This window comes from Rhinopithecus bieti, unplaced genomic scaffold, assembly GCF_001698545.2.
Source record: "Rhinopithecus bieti isolate Rb0 unplaced genomic scaffold, ASM169854v2 scaffold_52521, whole genome shotgun sequence".
Lineage (NCBI taxonomy): Eukaryota > Metazoa > Chordata > Mammalia > Primates > Cercopithecidae > Rhinopithecus > Rhinopithecus bieti.
The window spans coordinates 90,585-103,991 of NW_016822521.1; the positions used below are offsets into that span (position 1 = coordinate 90,585).

The 13,407-nt window shown below is 41.5% G+C and overlaps 1 protein-coding gene across 1 annotated transcript in view; it reads right to left on the reverse strand.

The window, feature by feature from the left end:
* The window catches only part of HTR1E (5-hydroxytryptamine receptor 1E), a 92,518-nt gene extending 79,313 nt beyond the window's left edge, over nt 1-13,205 (reverse strand). The window contains exon 1 of the mRNA XM_017860974.1: nt 12,676-13,205. The gene's annotated coding sequence lies outside the window, so the exon portion shown is untranslated. The remainder of the gene's footprint in view (nt 1-12,675) is intronic.
* Nucleotides 13,206-13,407: the final 202 nt, after the last annotated feature.

The window sequence follows — 13,407 nt, forward strand, 5'->3', positions numbered from 1 at the left end:
AAAAAAAAAAAAAAAAAAAAACACACAAATTTTAAATTAAAAAAGCCTTTTGACTCTTTTACTCTTTTGTAATAATACTTAGCTTAAAACACGTTGTATAGCTATACAAAATATTCTAATTATTTATAAACTTATTTTATAAACTTTTTTTCCATTTTAAAACTTTAAATTTTTTCTTTCCTTTTCAAACTTTTTTGTTAAAAACTAAGATGCTCACGCCTGTAATCCCAACACTTTGGGAGGCTGAGGCGGGCGAATCATTTGAGGTCGGGGTTCAAGAACAGCATGGCCAACATTGTGAAATCCTGTCTCTTCGAAAAATTAGCTGCGCATGGTGGCGAGTGCCTGTAATTCCAGCTACTAGGAAGCTGAGGCAAGAGAATCGCTTGAACCTGGGAGGCGGAGGTTGTAATGAGCCAAGATTGCGCAACTGCACTCCAGCCTGGGCTGGGCTGAGACTCCATCTCAAACAAACAAACAAACAAACAAACAAAACTAAGATACAGACACATTAGCCTCAGCCTACACAGGCTCAGGATTATCAGTATCACTCTGTCTATTTATACATCCTGTCCCATTGGAAGGTCCTTCAGGGGCAATAACATGCATGGAGCTCTCATCTCCTGTAATAACAATGCTGTTTACTGGCATACCTTCTGAACGACCTGCCTGAGGCTGTTTTACAGTTAAACTTCTTTTTACTTTTTTTTTTTTATTAAGTAGGAACACACCCCAAAATAATGATAAAAAGTATAGTACAGTAAATATATAAACCAGTAACATAGTTGTTTATTATCATTAGCAAGTATTACGTACTATACATAATTGTATGTGCTATGCTTTTATACAACTGGCAGCACAGGTTTGTTTACACCGGCCTCATTACAAACACATGAGGGATACATTGTGCTACAACAACATTGCAATAGTGATGATGTCACTAGGCTATAGGAATTTTTCAGCTCCATCATAATCTGTGGGACCACCGTCATATATGTGGTTTGTGGGTGACCAAAATATTGTCAATGTGCTGCATGGCTGTCTATTATCTTATTTTATCCTGGTAAGTCTGTTATTATCATCACTTTTATGAGAGAACTAAGGTATAAAACAAATGAATGGCTTTTCCAAGGTCACACACAGAGCAAGGTGTAGAATTCGCATCTCTTAATCATTGATTTGCTGTTCTTGTATCACCACCTATAAAGTGGAACTGGATTCTCAGCATTAATAAAATGAATAAAATGTTGATATTGTATAGAGCTTTATATTTTACAAATTCTTTGACATAGATTATCTAATTTCAGTCTGAGAACATGACTATGAGATAAAACTATGAGGTGACACTGAATTGAGTCTTTATCAAACAGCTTCTCATGTGTTATCATATTGTGGCAGGCAGTATCTCAGGTGGCTCTCAATGATTTGGTTCCTCTAGGTATTCTTCCCACTGTGTAATCCCTTCCCCTTGAATTAGGCTGGAACTAGTGACTTGTCTCTAATGAGGAACACAGCAGAAGTCATGGGATATCACTTCTGATATCAGGTTACAGAAAGACCGTGGCTTCCATTTTGCCATCTTTCAATCTTAGTCCTTGCTCCAAGGAGAGTAAGCTGCAACATCTGCAAGAAGCACTCTGTTTTGCTAGTAGCCCTATAGAGAGGTCCATGTAGTAGCAAAAGAATGTCTACAGCCAGCAGCCAGCTGGGACCTGAGGCTTGTCAACAGCCACATGAGTGAGCTCGGAAGCATATCTTTCCCCAGTTGAGCCTTGAGATGTCTGCAGTCTCGGCTGAAACTTTGCAGCCTGTGAGTGAAAGACCTGAGCCAGCGGACCTAGGTAAGCCATACCCAAATTCCCAACTCATAGAACTATGATAATAGAGATAATAAAAATCTGTTGCTTTATGCCATTAGGTTTGGGAGTAATTTATTATTTCCCAATAGATAATGAATACACATATTTAATCCTCATAATAGCCCTATGACATAGTACTGTTATGTGAGCCCTAACAAATGAGGAAACTGAGGTGTAGAGATGTGAAAGCAGTTAATGGATGGCAGAGCTGGGATATGAAGCTGGCTTTCTGGACTCCAGAGCTTGGGCTTGAGCCCCATGCTGTGTTACCCCCTAGGAGTATAACACAAGGTGCAGTTTGACATCACAGATGACAATGAATCACAATAGCATACTTTGTTTTGAGAAACTTCCCTGAAAGGAGGCTGAGGTAGACAGGGCATGTATTATTGTCCCCATTGTAATGACGACAGACCACGCAGCTCATACAGCCAAGAGAATGGGGTATTAACCCAAGTCTTCTGACCCCAGGTCCGTAGAGTTGAGCCTGTGTTTCACTGCCACGCCGGCACCGTGGCACTCACTGTACATTCAGCAAGCCCTGAGGAAGCTGGCGAGAGGTTAGCTGATATCCACAGGGCAGGTCAATTTGTTCTCTGGAGAGCATTCCATGAGATGCAAATATCTTCACACAGGCCTGGGTTAATACCCCATCCTCTTGGCTGTGTGTAGACCCTCTCACCCTTAGATTCAGACTCATTTTACTAAACAGGCAAAACATAGCTACAAATTTCACGTATTTTAATATAACAGGAATATGTGGTAATGATAATAATATGTAATCATTGTTAATTAAATGCATGCTAATGGTACATAAGTCTGAGAAAGGGCACTCAGTACACTTAACACAATGTGAGAGATTATCTCAAAGCCAGTGGGACATGGCTGGATATCTTTTGTGCTGGAGAAATTACTCCATCTGCATCACAAGAGCATTGCCTCTGTCACCACGCTGAAACTAATCAAGTCTTGTGAGCTTTGAGACTTTTGCCTCCTCTAAAGTCATTTTTCATCCCTTCTTGGTAAGATGCTTCGTTTATATGTAAGTCACCAAACCCTGCGGTCAGTACAGTCTGGTTCTCCAATGGCTAGGACATAAAGTAAAACCTCGGGTGGTCTTAGAAACAGGCTTACTGTATTGCAGAGAGGGTGAAGAGATTACATTGTTTTACCAGTTTACAATCTGTGAAATAAAATATGCTTGCCAATATGAATGTATCTTGTAAATGATTTATTTGCTAATTATAAATTAAGTTACATATTTAATGCTTGATTTTTAGCGCATCTGCATAAGGAACTGAATTAGGCTCAGAGGGAAAGAATGATAAGAAAGTTAAAACAGCTCAAATGAAAGCATAATAAAAGAGGAAATCATGCTTCTTTCCTTGAATGTTAAATTATGATGAACTATACGGTAGGATAGTGTTTACGGATTACTCTATATCAAATTCTTGTGTTAGGTGATAAATGCTTCCTTGACTAGGGCAGAATTCAACATTAAAATTAGCACTATGTAATAAAGCTTAAAATGTAAGGTACTTGAGTAAGTATACAATTTTTGTCTACTTACAGGAAATAATTAATTACAATGACAAACGACACTGTCAGAAATCATGTAGGATAAATATTATTGAATCCAGAGGGATGAGTTTGGAATGTGGAGTCCTTTTCTGTAGGTTCTTCTTCCTGCATCTTCCTCAGATGAGGTGGGCTTTCCTTTCCCATTTTTCTTGGATGCTAATGGCATCTTTTATACCTCTCGGGTATGTTTTCTGCCCAACAGTGTACAAGCATAATATAAATCCCTATGATTTTATTGTTGCTAACCAGGCAAGCGGTTGTAGCTAGCCACCTTACTGAGTTCTCTCATTCTTTCTAATGGCATTTTTATTTATCCCCTTGAGTTTTCCTAGTAGCTAATTATGTAATCTGTAATTAAAGCTTTTCCTTGACTAATATTTATAAATACTTCTTCCTTCCTTCCTTCCTTCCTTCCTTCCTTCCTTCCTTCCTTCCTCCCTCCCTCCCTCCCTCCTTCCTCCCTACACATTGGTTATAACATTTAGATAAGTGTCAAATAATGATGGGAATAGCAGGCATCCCTCTTGTATCTCTATGGTGTTTTACTAATAGCATGTTGACAATTGTTTGAGAAGGACATCCTCATTGTGAAAAATTGTTCCTTTCTATTTCTAGTTTTCTAAGAATTTTAAAGAAACTATGGATATGTGTTGAACTTTATAAACTTTTGGTAAATTTTCAGCTGACCCTTGGCTCGTTGATGTGATATTCTTATTCATTTTTAAAGACAATTTGAGTTCCCCATAAAGAAAATTCTGGTAATAAAATATTTGCAACATATTTTCCTGCTTAAAGATGACATGTCTATAATTAGGGCTAGCTCTTTGAGAGTAAGTTCTGTTATGTAGTTTTTGTTTATGTGGTTATAATAAACACATTTTTTTGGTACATCATGCAGAACCCTGTAGATTGATGCTACCCAAAGTGTGGTCTACAGATTAGCAGCATCAGCATCACCTGGAAGGTTGTTAAAAATGCACATTCTTGGCTTTACCCCACACTACTGACTAGAAGCTTTACAGGTGGGGGCCAGGAGTCTGAGGTTTAACATGCTTTCCAGGTGATTCTTTTGCACACTAAGGTTTAAGAAGCATCATTATAGAACACACAGAATTCATGTGACTCTCTGGGTGCAGAGCAACTGCAAATGAACTCCAAAGTGACAGACAGGGACTGGTCTCTTTTCCTGCATGCATAAAGAAATAATGTGTCAGTGGATTCAGAGTTTGGGGATTCATGGTTGGAGAAGATAGCACTCAAGGGCATGCGCTGGGTCTTGAGGCTGTACCTGATCTGAGGCAAAGTTTAGGAATTAAAAGATAACACATCTTGTCGACAGGGTTCACCGCAGTGGAACTCAGCCTGTACTTATCTGTCTTTATTTTCTACAAGGCCAGCACCACACACTTCACCTAGATTAAGGCCAGGATTATTTATACAACTCATCTCACAGGAATAATAATGAAGATATTAATTGTAATCACACCTATTATTTCTCCCCAGCCTGTGCAGCATCACTCTTTCTTTACTCCTTCCAACTGGTATTGAAGGCAGGGGTTGCTATTTCCATTTTAGAGATGCGACAACTGAGGTGCAGACTGGGCAAATAATTTATTTTGGGTCATGATAAGAACAAAGTGAGGGACAGCATTAAATTACAAACAAGAGAAGTGAACTGGAGAACTGGAATAAGAACATAACCGAAAATTAACACAACAAAGGTCAAATAGCCAATGGCATGCTTTAACAACCCCATGTTTCTTTAATAACGATGTTTTTGCAGACACCGAAACTATTTCCTAAAGGAGGTCAAAGGAAAGGAGAAAGTCAATCATATCCAGGAATAGAGCTGGGATGGAGGCAGAAAACAGAGGGTAATTCTGCCCTTTCTAGGTCATAAAAACTTTGTGGAGTGGCTCTCGGTAGGAATTCACTGAATACAGGTGTGTGAAAGCCAGGGGCAGCAGTCCCAGCATTGAAAACAAAGACAGAATGAATCATGAAGTCAGAGGCATAAGGGCTGCTGTGTCTCATGTGAGAGAAGGAATATTCCCCGGCAGAGTCTGCTCTGCCTGGGAAAGGTTCTTCAGTTAGCCCCTTTTTGAAAAGGGCACAGCATAAAATTTGTTTGCAGGATACTATCCCTGAGATAGGCAGAGATAGCAAAGGGAGGTTTTTCATGAGCAGTTTTTTGTTGTATTTCAGTTGTCATGCAGGTCCAATAAAGAAAAAGCTATAGTGAAGTTTATTTCAAGCATTAAATACAATACCATCACGCACACACATGCACACACACAACCCCCACAAAATGCAGTTTCTTTAGGATCATCTATAAAGTTCCCACTGAAGAAAGTTATCAGTATACCTTTTCTACCTTCTTAAGAGAAGTTGTTCATCAAGGGGTCATATATGTTCATCAAGATTTCTGCCTCTCATTGTAGCCCCAGCTGTTGGTCTTGCTGTCAGAACAGTCTTCCACTGTCAGTCCCTTCAGGAATGTCCTCAGCTGGAGAAAGCTGCCTCCCCCAGAAGCATGCCTTTCCGGGAGAAGACCACACTCAGTGACTACGGGAGGAAGGAAGACCTATTTTGGCTCATCTTGGGGCAACTCTCATGGATCTTTTTAGCTCAGAGTTGCTCACCATGGAGTCAGCTATGAATGTTGTTGGGCCCATTTTGCAGCACAACCCAGTCCTGCGTCCTTCTTTTATTCCTTCAGCGTGGTTCCCAAAGGCATTTCCTAATAAACATCCTGCATACTAAACCCCATAATCTCAGAGCCCTTTTCTTGGAGAACCCAACCTGACATATGCCCCCAAAGACATTGCCTAATCACTCTTTTTTTTTTTTTGAGACGAAGTCTCACTCTGCTGCCCAGGCTGTGCCTAATTACTTCTAATGATGCAAAGAACACACCGTATGGACAATCTACTTGTATTTTCAGATATGGTTAGAAAGTTCTGCCATGAAGGGTTGGAACCGACTCTCTGAACATTTTGTTAACTGGATGTGTTCTCTTGAACCAGCCAGCCAAAGACTACCCTCTACAAATTCTGCTTCCTTTATATCCATTCATTTCTCCTGAATTCTATCTTGTAGTCTAAAAGATAAAACAAAGTTTTAACTGATCAGCATCTCCTTCGTTTTTGTAATTGTGCTGCTAAAGGGAGACAAAATTGAGGGGAAAAGCAAATGATTCATAGCTCACCCGTTCGGGAAATATCAAGTAGTCATATTCCTTTTTAGGTGGCTACCCATTACCATTTGCAGGTGGGGATGGGGGCTGTTGTAAGAGGAAGGGGCATAGTGAGAACTATGTGAGAAAAGACACAGTGAGAAAATAATCTGTGCAGAAGCACAGGTTTGGAGTCACCTTGGGCAATCCTTTTAGCCTTTCTGAGATTCAGTACATATGTTCTTTTTCACTCTCTTGTGTTCTTAGTCGTGGTGAAAGGAAACATTATCTACAGGTTTAGAAATTTATGAGTTGTTCTGCATTCTATCCTTCCCTTCACTCCTCACATCCATTGAATCTCAACACATTATCATTTCCTTCTTCTTCTGTAGCCGAAATTCATCTGGTTTCTGTTTCTCTCTCTCCATGTCTATGGTTACTGCCTCGGTTCAGGCTCTCATTGTAGCCTTTGCCTCTACCAGGCCCATTCCCTTCCACTCCATGTTACAGCCAGAGTGAACTCTCCCTAACACCAAACTAATCGTCTTAGCTAATAGCTTGAGATACTATAATGTGTTATTCATTACAGCAAAAACCTAGAAACAACCTAAATGTACATCAGTGGTGGAATGTGTAATTAAATTGTGACATATTTATATAATATAACATTATACAACAAGAAAAAATAAACAAGCCTCTGGTATTACCATCCACATGAATGAATCTCATGAATACAACATTGAATCAAACGACAAGAGAGCATTCCATATGATTTACATGTATATGAGAGTTACAATGATTTGTGATCTTGGAAGTCAGGTAGGTTCCATTTAAGGAGGAGGATGAAGTCATGACTGGGTGGGAATAGGAAAGGAATTTGTATAGTGGTGATGTTCTATTTCTTATGTTGGCAGTGGGTAGTTACGTAGGTAAGCCCACTTTGAGAAAAGTCACTGAGTTTAACACTTACGATGTGTACACATTTCTGTATGTGTATTATTCTTCGCAAATACCTTTAAAAATTCTACAATGGGCCATGTGCAGTGGCTTATGCCCATAATCCCAATACTTTGGGAGTCCGAGGCAGGAGGATTGTTTGAGCCCAGGAGTTTGAGACCAGCCTGAGCAACATAAGGAGACCCCATCTCTACCAAAAAAAAAAAAAAAAAAAAAAAAAAAAAATTAGCCAGGCATGGTGGCATGTGCCTGTAGTCCTAGCTACCTGGAAGACAGGTGGGAGGATCCTTTGAGCCTGCCGGCTTGAGGATGCAGTGAGCCGTGATTGTGCCACTGCACTCCAGCCTGGGCAACACAGAGAGACTCTGTCTCAAATAAAACAAAACACCAACATTCTTAAACGATTCCTCTGAAGGTAAAGAGGAATTTGATAGGCTCCTCTCCACGACTCACACACACTTCTCAAACTTTCTCTCTTGTTTTTCCCCCATGTGTGTTCACTGCCACTCACTCTGAGTTTTTTGCACTTCTGTAAAAGGACAGCAGACTAGGTAGATGGACGACATATGTAATTTTTTAATAAATGACTGAATGGTGAGGCCAATAATACTTACATTGAAGTGCTTTTGTAAGCATTAAACAAAAGAACATACGTACAGCTCTTAGCGTAGTTCCTGAAACATAGCCGACACTCAGCATATGTTACCTCCTTCTTCCTTTTCTCTTCCCTACAAGTGCAGGTGAATAAACTCGTGACTCTGAACATTATTAGGATATTGTAACTAAAGTCACTTTTTGGGAGGTATTCTCTGTCAATCTCACTATCTATTTGGTGTTTACTTCAAAAAGACACTCTGGCTTGTGAATCTTGATACAAATTTAACTTTCTTGGGTAGGCTATCCTAAAAAAACCTATACTTTAATGTTTGTGTCAGATCCTTCCCAAATCTCTTGGAAATATCACCACATGCTCATTATCTGATAAAGCAATAAAGAACAGCTGCATCTGAGGAAAGCTGTTTCATGGGATCTGGTTTTACTTTATTTGGGCACTTTAGGTAGATGGGGTCATTAGGAGGATCTGAGAGTTTTAGAATTGCTAGCTGCTGCTGCTGGTCGCTAATTCTCAAAATATTTTCTTCTTGCTATAAAATGCTTTCCTTCTCACACCAGATTTCATAAAGACCTTCCATCTGGTCTGCACTGATAACTAGAAATCCAGAGATGTTCATTCCTCTTACAACTTGTAGTTTAAAATGATCCAGATGCAGGATTAGGTTTTACAGCCTCTTCTAAAGGATTTTGTCCTCCTAATCCTACAGCTGCATGTGGTGAAAACTGATCAATATGAGAGAGTGCTAACAATAAACCTATTAAAGTGTCCGGTTGGCTATGTGTACTTTTCATTTGACGTGTTTTAGGGCAATACAACAACGGGACAAAAACACTGACATCTATTTGGGTAAGGACTGCAGTAAACCAGATAATCCACAGTGGACGAGACAAAATAAGAGAACTAAAAAAGAAAGACAAAATTACAGTCAATCTGTAGTAGAAAGAGCGTTCCTCAAGAATTTTATCAATTTGTTGTGATCCAGGAATATGACGATTGATTGAATGATCTCTATAAATTCTGGTTCTCAGTTTCTTAGTCCACAAAATGTGAGAACGAATAAAAAGTAGCTGGGATTTTGATGAAAGTCCTTTCCTTGCCAGGAAGAAGAACTTTGGTAAGTTGACTGACCTAAGCCCCAAATTTAGGGGCCACAATACCGGTTTTAGAAAATGATTCGGGGAGGAATAAACAAGAGAGAAATAAGCCACTCTAAACTGCTGCTGCCCCATTTCTCTTCCCTGTTCATCTGTCCCCTCATCACTTATGATGGCACACTCATCTTCAATGTTTTCCTGGGGTTTATGTTCATATAATTTCACACATAATAAAAATCTGGTAGGTGGAGAAGAAAGGAGCATAAAGCATGAGATGCTAAACTCACCTCTGCCTTGAGATGGCCTTGATAATTTATGACATAAAAAATAAGTTCCTATTTGGTAGAAAGTCAGCCTTTGACCAGTCTCAAGCTTATTTTTTTTGTGTGTGTGTAAATAAGCTTGTAAAAATAGAGGGAATGCTTCCCACATTAGAGTATTAGATTTGATCTTTCACTTTTAAAGAGTAGTGTAGAAATAGAATTCCAAGGTGGGCAATAAAACAAACATGAAAAAAAATGACCTGTGTGTAAAAGTGAGATGTAGGGAATTAGACACTTGAGTAATGAGAAGATAACAGAAAAGTTCAGGGCCTGAGGCTTTCTGCAAAGAGATCCACTTTCTTTTTCGTTCTTTTCTTTTCTTTTTTTTTTTTTTTTGAGACAAGGTCTTGCTCTCTCACCTAGGCTGGAGTGCAGTGGCATGAACTTGGCTCACTGCAACTTTGATTTTCCGGGCTCAAGCAATCCTCTCACTTCAGCCTCCCAAGTAGCTGGGACTACAGGTGCACACCACTATACTTGGCTCTTTTTAAAATGTGTTGTAGAGACGAGAGCTCATTATATTGCCCAGGCTGGTCTTGAACACATGGGCTCATGTGATACTCCTGCCTTGGCCTCTCAAAGTGTTGGAATTACAGGTGTGAGCCATCATGCCTGGCTGAGATCTACTTTTCATTTGAAGCCTTGGTATCTTGGTTGTGGTGGGGGTAGCGTATTGAGCCCACCTGAGGAATGGGCGGTGCTTGAGCCAGGTGGGAACAATGTGCTGCCAATGATATATCTTACTTCCCTCTTCAATAATAACCCCATCACACAGCAGGAAATGGAAATGCATTGCAGTGTTACCTGAACTAGAGACGTATCCTGGATTTTGTCTCTTCTTTGTTACCACTTCTGAGAAGTTCTGACTTTGTTATCTTCCTCAAAAGAATGGAAACTTATTTATATGATTGCTGCTGACCAGGCATCAATAACAAGAAATGGAGAGCAAATACTTTGTATAGACACCAGAATGGCTAACAAAGGTGACATCACGCTGAGTTGCAAAGAAGGCACCATTCCCTTGGGCAAATGTTGAGAGACATGAGCCATCCTCTCCATGCACTTGGTCTGGGACTATGCCTTGAATGAAGTCATTAAGGCAGAAGAGGAAAGAATGAAAACCTGAGCTGACTATGTTTGTGATGTTGATTTCTGTGGAATTTAAAATTTGTTAGCTGGTGGATGCACATTGTTAATTTGAATACTCTTCATTATAAAAATAATCTGCTAAGTTTTCATCCCTGGAAATTGTTATGAAAGCAAAAATAGTTACCTAAGGGAATATTTGAACATCCATATACCTAATGACCAGAGTCATGGCTACATTTTAAAAGGCTCCTTTCTAGTTCTGTCATTAGAAATCTCAGTTGAGATCTATAACAATCCTTGAAGCTTCTGCAGCTCATATCAGGTGATGATGACACAATAGTTAAGTTCTATCAACAATGGTGAATCAGGATTTGATTGAGTTTCTCTGTATAGCTCTCATAGTGTTGAAATACCTGGGCAGAAGTACTTCTCCCACCTCTATGCAGCAAAATAGTTAGTGGTGAGGTGCTATGCAATTTTAGAAATAAGCAACATACTCTGTTTTAAATATGATACAGAAACTGATCTGAGTCCCACCCGGGAGGAGAGCTTCATCATTACAACTCCGTGGACTGGAGGCTAAAGCTCTGGAGGGAGAAAAAACCGAGGTAGGCATATTTTGTTCTTTTGTTAAATGGGCCTCAAATGCCTCAAAAGTCATTTATTTGTTGAAGACAGGGTCATCTTATTTAATTCAGCAGGAAAACAACTGTATCAGAAAGAGAAAAGCTGTCTCAATCTTCTCTGTATTTCAAAGGTATTTCACATATGCTCCTCATGAAGGAGACTGCACAGGGAATCAGACTCAGGTGCCTGCTTTGCCTCTCTTGCACAGGGTTAAGTAAGGGAAGCCCCTGACTCACAAGTGCATCCTGGCTGTTTAAGGTTATGCATATTGTGTCTGAATGTATAACCACGGTAAATATATATTCTGGAGCAATGTTAGATTCAGCTTAGGATGATGTACTGCTTAGAGTTTTGAGGGAAAACATAAGAATGATGAAATGAGCCTAAATTATTTTGGAAAAAACACTGCTCTCCCAACCCATTTGACGATCTATTACTTCCTTCTGGGCTGCTCCCTTCCCAAGAGATTTGGTACAGGAGGCAAGGAAGGACAATAAGAGAGGTTAGGAAGAAGCACCTTGGGATGCTGACACCCTCTGCCTTTTCCTTCTAACTCAAGGACAAGCAGCGTTGGGTTGAATACAAGGTCCTTTCTTCCAAAACTGGGCACAGGCAGAAACATACATATACATGCAAAACCACTATGATCCTGTGATAGGAGCTGGAATCACTTCCCTTTAAACTCAATTTCCTTTCACTTTCATTAGGTAGGGGGTCAGCCTCTCACCTTGCGGTATTGGGTGGAGATGGCTTAAGATCAAACTTCTCATCTTAACTCTTACTTCCAAGATTTATTTTGTATTAAAAAAAAATGAGCCTGTCCCGTTACCTCCTCACCTGGGTATTTTATCAGGCCTGAGCACATAGTTATTTTCTGAGGGCTGGAGCAACCGTGCAGTCCTTTCTAATCAAAGATTTTTTAATCAGCTGGCTTTGAAATCACACCGTCCTCCCGGGGTCCCTGGAGCACACCACCTCCCTGTGATTTCTACTCAAGTTTTCCCCGGCACCCCCCAGCACCCGTTCCATACCTATTTAATCTTTAAACTGCCTCTAATCCTTTTGCAAGGAAGCGGGATGAAATGCTCAAACCACAGTTACACACGATGTTGATTCTCAGGTTCACACATTTGAGGAATTGTTTGAACAAGAAATGCGCTCTGTACTATAATCCAGGGGGCAGGCACGGTGCCTGGGCGACCCTCATAGTCTCCCTCCGACACCCCGCATCCCAACTCCCACCGCCTTTGCGCCTCAAAGCTGGCAAACATTCCCAAGCCAGGTCTAGAGTACCTGGAGTGGGTGCGGGTAAGAAGAGAAGCCAAGGTCGTCCCGGAAGGTGTGCGCCCCTCACCTTGTGGATGGTGCGTGCAGCCGCGCCGCACTGGGCAAACTGGGGCGTCCCGCTGGCTCCAGAAGTCTCACTCGGAACCCGCTCCTTTTTCTCCTGAGCTGGATCAAAGCACTGCTTTTCTCAACATTCGATTCTGGAATACGTTGAGCCCAGGGCGTTCTCCCCACCAGCGTCCTTGCCCGCGCCAGTGCCCGCCGGGGTGCGGCGAGACAGAACCTGGGAGCGCGGCGCGCCGGGCAGCCCGAGGCACCGCGGGTGGCAGGCGCTGCGCTTCGCCGAGTCTGGGCGCCTGGACTGGAAGAGGAGGCGAGAGAGAGAGAGAGAGAGAGAGAGCGAGGAAGAAAGAGGAGGAGGAGGAGCAGAAGCAGGGGCAGGGGCAGTCTGCTAAATCATCTACGCAGGTTGCAGCCTCCCAGGACACCGTGAACAGAGAGGGGGGTGGGGTGGGGGTGCGATGAAAAGATGAGCCCGGGTGTGAGGCAGATGGTGTTGTGAACTGGAGGTCGCAGCGCGGAGGGGCTCCAGGTCTTGCTTAGGTTGTAAAAGAGGTATTATGGAGCTGATGGCGCCTTAGGGCTCCCGGTTGCAAACACTAGAGGGCAGGGCTGTCCATGTTATAAACCGGGCCTGCGGGGTTGGCGCTGTGTGCAAGGGACTCACCTCCTGAGACCCTTGCGGGCCACAGCCCTGGCGGAGAAGGGGAAAATAGATGCAACAAGGGGGCAGACCCTA